This window comes from Arachis stenosperma, chromosome 4 (assembly GCF_014773155.1).
Source record: "Arachis stenosperma cultivar V10309 chromosome 4, arast.V10309.gnm1.PFL2, whole genome shotgun sequence".
Lineage (NCBI taxonomy): Eukaryota > Viridiplantae > Streptophyta > Magnoliopsida > Fabales > Fabaceae > Arachis > Arachis stenosperma.
Genome location: NC_080380.1, coordinates 127898684 through 127910060, shown reverse-complemented (window position 1 = coordinate 127910060; position 11377 = coordinate 127898684). Strand labels below are relative to the sequence as shown.

At 32.7% G+C, this 11377-nt stretch overlaps 1 pseudogene; it reads right to left on the bottom strand.

Moving 5' to 3' along the window:
- Positions 1–6573: 6573 nt before the first annotated feature.
- LOC130973320 (uncharacterized) lies at positions 6574–9027 on the bottom strand (annotated as a pseudogene).
- Between the last annotated feature and the right edge of the window lie 2350 nt (positions 9028–11377).

Below are 11377 nucleotides of genomic sequence, written 5' to 3'. Positions count from 1 at the left end.
ACGTACATAATAGTAATCTAACAGTATGTGCACATCTAATTTATTGCGTAAAATTCCTTTATTGGAATTGGAAATTGAAAATCAAAACATCTGCGAATGGTCAAATGTCCATGAAAAAGTTTGTAAGAAAGTTTTTTTTTTTTAAATGTACTTAAAATTAAACTAATTTGATCATGTGATCTTGTCCAAAGATGTTATGTGACAAGTGTCTATGCCATTTGTTAGTTGGTCCCTAGACCTTAGTTTGAATTAAAGTATGTAACAATAATGGCTGACATAGTTAATTTTGAGCTTGGTTTAACTTGACATATATAGTTAAATATGATATTTAAAATCAAAATGAAAATCCTGAAAACAACATTTGTAATTTGTGTGTTTTATTTTTTAATAAATACTCAATTTTTTTGTAGGATGCATTACCTCGTGATTATAGGACGAGATATGTTTCACAATTGCACACAATAACATGCCATCTTGCATTGTATTATGACCTTCTTTTTTTATTTTTGGCCATAGTTGTGTGCACCCATTTGAGGTTTACGAATTTGATGGACAAAGATGGGCCTCAACTACGGGCTTTCGTTTTTGGTCATGTCTTTCATACTCTCATAACAAAATAATTAGGTTTGTGAAAGAAAAAACGATTCTTAGAGCAAAACAAAATTATTGGGTTCCCAACCAATTTAAATTCGCTGATTAGTCAGCTTACTCGTCAAGAATTCTGGGTTCCAAGATATAATTTTTTGAGAAATAGCATTATCAAAATGAAAGTGACATTAACATTTCTCTAATTTTTTATTGAAAAAGGAATTATATATTGTTGAGGTTTTGGTACAATTTATTTGCCTAGTAAATAATCACATTCAGATTCAAAACTTGAAATATTGTAAATATAAGTGTAGTGACGGATTTAGAAAATTTTGATAGTAGGGACAAAATATGTATAATATAATAATAATTTTTATAATAAAAATATTTTATGTGCATAAAGTTCAGCTATCAAAGTATTCATTAATCATTATATATTTGTATATTGTGAAAACTCTGTTCTTGCTCGTAGAGTTTGAGAAGTGAGGTGAAGCTCACTTGTGAGAGAGAGATTCGAGAAATGAGAAAAGGTTTAGTAAAACGCATTGATTTCATTTCATTTACTATAAACAATATATATACACTATGATCTAAAGGTGAAGCTTCTATATCTAACTAACTCTAACTGAATACATGTGCAGTATGTACAGCATATGTGATGCCAACTAAGCTAAAACTAATTCCAACTAACTTCTTATTAACTTAATTTGTCTTCTAGCTATCCTTCACTTTGATTACTCCTAATCACACCCTCCCTCAAGCTGAGAGTGTGGAAATCTATAAGTCCTAGCTTGGATTGAGCTTCTAAAAAAGGGGCTGGAGCTAATGCTTTTGTTAGCACATCTGCTACTTGGTTTGCGAACAAAACCGGGAGCAGCTTAATGACACCCTTGAACCTTGTCATGAACAGTGTGACAATCGATCTTGATGTGCTTAGTACGCTCGTGAAAGACGGGATTTGAAGTAATATGGAGAGCTGATCTGTTATTGCAGTATAGAGTAATGGGATGCATGAGAGGTTGTTCGAAATCGCGGAGAATGTTCGAAATCTAGACACCTTTGCATGTTGCAACGGCCATTGCTCGATATTCGGCCTCAGCCGAAAATCGAGCCACTGTGGGTTGCTTCTCACTTCTCCAGCAGATTAAGGAATCGCCTAAAAAGTAGCAGAAACTAGTAACTGATCTTCTGGAGTCCGGACAAGTTCCCCAGTCTGAATCGGAGAAAGCTTTGAGGCTGAGATTGTTGGAAGTAGAGAAGAGAACTCCTTTGGCAGGGGCACCCTTTAGATATCTAAGAACATGTAATGCAGCCTCAAAATGCTTAGTAGTTACGCAGTCCAAATATTGGCTCAACTTGCTAACTGTGAAGCAAATGTCGGGTCGACTATTGGTCAAGTAAATGAGATGTTCAATGAGCCTGCGATTGCTAGTAACATTAGGCAATGGGTCACCTGAAGACTTAGATAACTTGGTGGTGTAATCGATTGGAGTCATCACTGGCTTCACATCAAGCAATCCAAATTCCTTTAGGAGATCAAGTGTGTACTTGCGCTGGTAGATAGCAATGCGTTGCTTGCTTTTCGCTACCTCAAGACCAAGAAAAAATTTGAGCACCCCCAAATCTTTAATGCTAAACTTGGCATCAAGGAGCTGCTTGACGTCTCTGATTGTTTTCAAGCAATTGCCAGCTACCACCAAGTCATCAACGTAGACCAAGATGCAAGTGAAATTAGAACCAGTGAGCTTGGTAAATAAGCATGTGTCAGCCTTTGATTGAATAAAACCAGTGGTAAGAAGGACTTGGCAAAGTTTCTGGTGCCATTGTCGACCTGCTTGCTTCAGCCCATAGAGAGAACGCTGCAACCTACACACCATACCGGGAGGAGCAGATAAATCCAAAGGAGGTTTTATATAAACTTCTTCAAGCAAGTCCCCATGAAGAAAGGCTATGTTCACATCAAGTTGGTGAACAAACCATCCATGATTTGCAGCAAGAGTGAGTAGAATCCACAATGTAGTAAGTTTAATCACAGGGCTAAAAGTGTCAAAATAATCGAATCCGACAGTTTGAGTAAACCCTTTTGCCACTAATCGAGCCTTGTGACTTTCTACGTCGCCATTAGGCTTAAATTTGGTCTTAAAGACCCACTTGCATCGAATAGCCTTCTTCCCATGAGAAAGTGATGTTAATTTCCATGTTTTGATTTCTTCAAGTGCTTTTAATTCAGCCATTATAGCCTGCCTCCAAGAGTCATGTTTGATTGCCTCCTCATAATTTCTAGGTTCTATACTGGTGGAGATAGCCAAAGCTAATGCCTTATTTGTTGGTGATAACCTGTCATAAAAAACATAATGGAGATAGGATACAATGTTGATGATTGAAGTTGCTGCTCTTGAGCAATGGCTTGCAAGCATTGAAAATCTCGAAGGTATTTGGGAGGATTTCGGGCTCTACATGAACTCTTTAAGGCATGTCTTGTGGCAGTGATGTTTGAGTAAGAAGAATCAAGTGACTGTGAAGCTAAATATGGTGAATAAAGTAGAATGGATGCATGAGGTTCAACATCTGAAGGTGCAGGGGTTTATGGAATAGGCTGAATATGATCTAAACTAGATGCATGTGTGTCATGAGGCTCTGTGAATAATGGTGCAGGCATTGTGGGTTGTGAATGACTGTTATTGCATTCTTCAAAAACACCTGAATATGTATGAAAGTGAGGGTTTGGAAAAGCATGGGCAGATGTGGAGTGGCCAGTGATAAATAAAAAATATTTTTCATAAAATTACACATGTCTTGATAAGACTATCTCTCGAGTGTTAACATCTATTAGAAGGTAGTCTTTTGTTCCACTTTTGAAACCAAGAAAAACACATTTTTGTGCGCGCTTATCGAGTTTTCGTCTATAAGAGGTCAAAGTGGAAACAAAAGCTAAACAACCAAAGACTCTAAGATGATCAAGCGTGGATAATTTCTTATGTAAAGCCTCAAAGGGGCTACTCTCTTTCAAAGTAGAGCTAGGTACTCGGTTAATAATACGAATAGCATATGCTATTGCATAGTGCCAAAAATAGTTGGGGATGTTTGAGGAGAAAATGAGAGCTCTAGCCATGTTCAAGAGTTCTTGGTATTTTCTTTCTACAATTCCATTCTACTGTGGAGTTTCAACACAGTTAGTTTGCTGCAAAATTCCTTTGGATTGATAGAAAGAAGATATCATAAATTCAGGGCCATTATCTAATCTTAAACACTTAATCAACTTGTGCATTTGGGTTTGATCATCAAAATGAATTGTTGTAGGAAACCTCTTGTTTCAAACTTGTTTTTCTTAAAAAAGATCCATGTGAATTTGCTTTTATCTTCTATAATGGTGAGAAAATATTTATGTCCTCCTATGGAGGGGCTTGTTATTGGTTCCCAAATATCCACATGTATGAGATCAAACAGGTCAATTGATTCAGTGTTATTAACAGTAAATGGCAGCCGTTTCTATTTGGCAAAATGACAAGATTCACAAGAAAAATTTAAGTTTGTACTTTTAATGAAAGGGAAAAACTTATGCATTTTATTCATTCTTGAAAAGGAGAGATGACCCAATCTACAATGCCATACATCATTGGTAAAAGAAAATGAATGCTGGGTATCTTTGCTTATTGTACTATTATGTGGTGAACTATCTAAAGCTTGGTCAACTAAATTTACTGACTTTAAAGCATGTGCAGTATCAGGTAGCAGGTCTAGTAAATCTATCTTAGCAGCTGGAATTAGTTTTGTTTTCAATGTGTACAAGCCATTGTGCTGATCAGCAATTCCAATCATCCTCGAGATAAGTGGATCCTGAATCTTGCAATTATGTGCGTTGAATGTAAACCAACAAGATAATACATTAGTAGCCTTAGAGATTGAAATTAAATTGAGTTGAAAAAAAGGCATGTATAACACATCACTCAAATAAAAATGTGTCGAAAAGAAGACTTTACCACATAAGGTTGTCACAGCTTGTGAACCATTTGGCATTTTAATCATTACTGGTTTAATTTTTCTAATTGAATGAAAGTGTGTAATAGAAAAAGTCACATGAGCAGTGGCTTCTGTGTCTAAAACCCAATCATGTGAGCTCAACTCATGGTTAAAAATTGAAAGTAGATGAAATGTACCTACAAAAGGAGCAAGCACAGTTGCCAAATTTCCATTATGAAGAGGGTCTTGATGCTTTTGAATTAAGGCTATAATGGCCTCTTGTTGCTTCTCAGAAAACAATTTATAAAAATTAACATTCTCTTCCTTATGGTTAGAATTGTTGCTGTCTTCGGTGTTCACAGTAATCATGTTGGTAGCGAAGCAATCAGACTTGCTCCTGCTTTGATTGTTCTATATATGTGGCGGGAAGCCATGCTTGTGATAGCATGTGCCCACTAGGTGACCTGATTTGCCATAGTATGAGCAGAATTTTGGAGTGCTTCGACCTATTCCTCTACCTCCACGCCTTCTCCCTCTTCCTCTATTATTCGATCCCGCATTGGCTCCATTATAGTTACCATTGTTCCTTTGATAAGTGTTAAAGGCATTTGCATTAGCATCGGTGCCAATGTTATTCATTATTGCTCTTGGTTCTAGGTCTTCGTATGTGACATTTGCCTTTCTTGTTGCAGAAGCATAGAAAATGCTACGTCAATATCAGGGAGAGATTTCATCAGCATCACTTGTGACTTTACACCAGCATATTGTTCATTGAGCCTCTAAGAAAGCATATTACATATGTTTGAGATCTATATTCTCTAATTACTCCTAGTCCACATATGTACTCTTTCGAACACTTATAATTCGGAATAGGTTTAATTTCTTCTCGTGCTTCCCAAATACTTTTCAACCTAGTGAAATAAGGGTAATGGATAATTCACCTTATTTTGAAGTGAACAACTCTTCTTGAGATCAGCAATTCTAAAGAGGTCTCCCTCGTAGAAGTGGTGCTTGAGGTCTCTCCAGAGTTCACATGCATTGTTGCACCAGAGGACGCTGTTAAGAATCTCAGTACTTAACGATCCATGTAGCCATGAGAGGACCAAGGAATTGCATCGATCCCAAGCTTCAAAGGTGGGATCGTTCTCTTCTGGCTTTGGCAATGATCCATCGATGAATCGTAGTTTGTTCTTTGTTTTGAGCGAAATCTTCACCGATTTTGACCATGAGTGATAATTTTACGTCGTCAAAGGAGAAGTTGTGAGCGAGAGCTGCTGGTGTTTCGCTTGGATGTACGTAGAAATAATTTGATTGATTTTGGAGCGAGTTTAGATTCGAGCCCGATCTTGAGGATTTACCTTGCAAACTCGATAAATGCGCCATCATTCGAGAGAAATTTTGAAATTCAAATGATGTGAAGCCTTGCGCTTCTGGTTCCACCATTTCATCATGCACATTCGTCGTCATTGATGAACGATGTGTGCTTGATCCAATTCTCACCGATCTTCTCAAGATGAAGGTTCTCACACTCTTTTGTAAGCATCTACGCTCACCGCACCATGTGAAAACTCTGTTCTTGCCCGCAGAGTTTCAGAAGTGAGGTGAAGCTCACTTGTGAAAGAGAGATTCGAGAAATGAGAAAAGGTTGAGTGATAAAACGCACTGATTTCATTTGCTATAAACAATATATACACACTATGATCTGGGTGAAGCTTCTATATCTAACTAACTCTAATTTGAATACATGTGCAGCATGTACAGCATGTGTGATGCCAACTAAGCTAAAACTAACTCCAACTAACTTCTTGTTAACTTAATTTGTCTTCTAGCTATCCTTCACTTTGATTACTCCTAATCAAATGTATAAATACATGTATTGTTTAATTTATTTTTAATGTGTATCTTTTATTTAATATATATATATATATATATATATATATATATATATATATATAATTATTCTTTAAGTTTGTTACTAATAAGATAATAAATAAATAATTCTACAGATAAAAAATATAAAATAGTTTATAATGGTACTCTTCGAGTTTTTAATGACTTAAAATCTTCAATAATTGAGTCAGAACTAAACTTTTCAGCAATTTCTTTCTCAATGTAAATAACCAAACTATCCGCAAGAAAGTCGTCCTCCATCTTGTTTCTTAACCTTGTCTTTATTATTTTCATTGCTGAAAATGATCGCTCTGTAGTAGCTGTAGAAACTGGAAGAGTTAATATCAGACGAATCAATCTATCAATCAAGTAATACACTTTTGACTTTTTTGTTTCTGCTAAACATCTACACAGTTCATGAATAGTTGACAAATTCTTCATTTCTGGATGCTGACGAACATCAAGAATAAAATGCTGAAGCTGAAAAGGCAAATTAATCTTCTCTTGTTCAGTAAAGTCTTCGGGATAGTAGCTATCAACAAGAGTAGAAATCTTAGCAATGTCAAAATTTTTGTAAGCATCCTTAGGCATGAGAGTAGAGCTCAGACTTAGTAGATCCATTGCTTGATCATTAAATCTGCTATTTAACTCTTGTAATTGCTTATCAATTGTGACTAAAAATATCTCCACTCTAAAATAATGCTCAACTGTAATATGATCTTTTTGGTGATGCGAGCGTCCTTGCCTTACAACATAAGAAGCAGTTAAATCAGGAATTAGAATATCATGTTGCTCACAAAATGATTTCACATTTTTTAATAATTCCTCCCATCTGTCATCTCTCATGTTTTGGATAAGTGTTTTTGTAGAATGAACTAGTTGCACAGCATTAACTATGTCTTGAGACTGCTTTTGTAAAGCTTGACAAAGAATATCAGTTATTCCCATCATATCTTTCATCAAATGCAAGATCAATACAAACTCAAATGAGGTCAGGGTATTGTAAGCACTATCTGCATCACCACGCTGAGAATAAGTTGATCCATCAACAATAATCTTTTGTAAAACAGTCAATGTTGCACTATACATATTTATCAAACTGCAAACAGAAGAGAAATGAGAACTCCATCGAGTATCACCTGCTCGTTTCAAAGTACCAATTTGATTTGCCCCTTTACCAGTTTCAAGTTCATCAATCTCTAATAAATGGACAATTTCATCTGTCTTGGCAGTATGTAACTCATCATGTCGCTTACTAGAAGAACAAATGATGTTGACGATGAAAGTCAATTTTGAAAAAAACTGATGCACAGGAATAACTTCTCTTGATGCAGCAACTAATGCAAGTTGTAATCGGTGAGCAAAACAGTGGATATAGTAAGCATAAGGACAATCTTTTAAGAATAATGCTTGTAACCCATTCCATTCTCCTCTCATGTTGCTGGCGCCATCATATCCTTGACCACGAATATTAGAGACATCAAGACCATGTCGAGAAAGAATACCGCACAATTCTTGTTTTAGAGTTAATGATGTAGTATCTTTAACATGTACAAGATCAAGAAAACGCTCTTGAATAAAACCATGTATATCAACAAATCTCAAAACAAGTGCCATTTGTTCTCTTTTGGATTCATCACGAGCTTCATCTACTACAATGCAGAACTTGGAATCTCCAATTTCTTCACAAATATGCTTTCTCACCTTGTTTGAGAGTATATGCAAGATTTCTTTTTGAATTTGATGTGAAGTATATTTAACATTATATGGAGCATTTTCTAACACAGTTCTTGCAACTTCATCATTGTAAGATGCTATGAGTTTTATCATTTCAAGAAAATTACCTCGATTTTTTTATTCTGGAGTCTCATCATGGCCTCTGAAAGCACAAGCTTGAAATGTAAGCCAACGAGTTGCATCAATGGAGGATTTTAGACGCAATCGATTCTTTTGAATTTCCTCAGAAGTATGATCATCAATTATATTTTGGATGTGACTTGCCTGATTCAATAAATCTAGACATGCTCCAACTGCATTATTGTGTGGTGAGCAAGGATCTCCAATATGTTTAAGAAAAGCACAATTCTTTCCATCATTAACTTTTTTCCAATTTCTAAACCCTTTACTAATAAAAATATCTGACCCATTACGTCCACTGGGTTTTTTGCTAACCAAATAACAAAATAAACAATATGCAGCATCTTCAGAAGGTGAATACTCTAACCATGAAGGAAAAATACCAAACCAAGCATATTGAAATCATCTTGGATGCTTCGTACCAGATAGAGGATAATTGTCAAGATGCTTTTGATATGGACCCCATTTAAGATAAGCTCGTCTAACCTCATCTCTCTGGTTTGGGTGATATTGCCAAATTTGAAGCCGTTTTCCAAGGTCTCGTTCCAAAGAATTAAGGTCAAACTCATCAGATGCAACTCTTTGAACTTTTGAAGGTTGTATCTCACTTTCTTCGTGATTCATTATAGTAGAAGAACTATCTACAGGTGTTGATATTGTAGAAGTTATATGTTCCCCTTCTTGAATATTAGCCTTCCTCTTAAAAAATGCATCAATTCTTTGATTTTTCATCATTATTTTGTATAAAAATTTGAATATATATTCTGTAAAATATATATAAAAAAGTTAGAAGGATAAATATTAAAATTTATAATATTTATTGAATTTTTTTTTATGAATTTATCAAAATACAATAATATCAATACTTATTAAATATTATAATACTTTTATCATATAAAAAATTAAATTAAATAAATAGTAAAATATAAAATAATATTAAATTAAATAAATAAAAAATACCTAATTTTTTATATTTGAACTCAAAGGTAAAAGGAGTGTTGCTTGTTGAATAGAGAAGCAAATCAAGGCAGTAGCGTGTTTCACTATTTTGAGAAGCAAAGGCAGCGTGTTTCACTATTTCACTATTTTGAGAAGCAAAGGTAGTAGTATGTTTTTATAGTTATCTTTTTTTATTTGATTTGATTATTAGATATCTTTTATTTTATTAGATGATCTTTTTTTATTTGATTTGATTATTAGATGATTTTTGTTATTCTTATTTTTTTTTTGTAAGATAATTTTTTTGATTTGATTTGATTTTATCTTTTAATAGATGATTTTTGTTATTCTTATTTTTTTTGTAAGATAATTTTTTTTATTTGATTTGATTTTATCTTTTAATTTTGATGTGTTGTGAAGTTAACAAAGGCCCACTCACTAAAAATTATTATACAATAAATATATGAGATGGGAAGTAAAATATTTAAACCAATTGAACTATTTTTCATTTTTGATGAAGTATTACTAATTTTTTTATAAAAAGTTTGGGGGGCCATGGCCCCCCCTTGTCTAAGTGAAGCTCTGCCATTGTATATGTGGTTATTTTTTATGTGCATATAACATGATTAGTCTTTAAAATATCTAATTTACAAATTAAAACACTAAAATAATAATTTAAATAATAATACATAATTTAGAATTTTATTATTTAGATTTTATATTTTAAAAAAATTGAGTAATCTTTTTTTAACAATACATGTTACCTAGATTATTTTTTTCATCAATAATAGAGTTACCATTGTAATTTTTTTTAGTGAGAGTACATAAAAAGTACATAATATATAAGGTGTAATAATCCGACAAATATTTTCTAAAGGAATTTTTCATTCTCTTCAACAATGAGAAGAATTTATTTTTTTCCCTCTCTTAATCCCTTCTAGTTCATCAAACTATCAACATCACAACTTGAATAGTTTTATTTAATATATATATATATTTAGAAATTTACTTCTCATATAATTAGAGCCAACTCTTATTGAGATTCATATCGAGAAAGCTCTTTTAATTTATGCAATTGTTACGAAAAAAATTAAAACTAATATAAAAAAGATAAATAATATTCTTTCGAGTTGATTTCTAAACAAAACATAAATTTCATTTAAATTGAAAATTGATCATTTTAATGACATCTAATATAAAATTTTTAAATTGATTATGAAGTTTCAAAAATTGAACAAAAAATTATTGTGAAATCAAATTTAGTAATTTAATGAGAATAAATAAATATTATTATCATATACTACTAAAAAAATTTTAAATTGTAGTAGAGCACTTTTCTTTATAATCACACACGTACATCCGTCCTGATAGGTGTACAGTGTAAGTGAATTTGTAATGTTATAATGTATAAGATTAAAGATTGTCTAATAATCCATCTGAAGGACAAAAAGATTACATATATATGGCCATTGATATAAAGAGAGAAATGATCATCCACTTAGAGTGATTTGGGAAACAAATAAGATTAAATCAAACCTAGCGTGACCTACTAAATGTTCCTTATTTATTTTTTAATGTGCATGTTATCCTTCACTTTTAATAAGTCTATGTATAAATTATATTAAAACAATTAAAGAAGAACCTTTTTGAATTTGCACATGTAATATACAGAGTTATTGCCAACTAATTCATAGACTTTTCCATCGTGTAAAGAATTAAAATTCATTTCATATATATACTTAGAATGCTAGTTAGGCAAGGAAACTATTCAAAGTCAATTATATATGCTTAACTTAATTTGAACAGCATTAATTTCATATTTTTGTCATTTTGTATAGCATTTACAAAAATTATTGTTATTGGTGTTATTACTATCTCTAAAACGAAAAATTAAATAAAATTATAATTAAACTAAAATTTTTTGTGTAATGCTTATTAGGTGGTCTACAATTGCTGCTATTTTAACTCAATAACTACACTTTTATGTATATAATATTTATAATTTTATATTTATTACAGCTAATATTATTCATTTATTATAACAATAATTAATAAATATAAAGTACGATAACTTTTGACTCGTTTAAATTGATTTTTATTTGTTCCCAAATATTTTAAACAATATTTTAAACAAGCAGTGTGT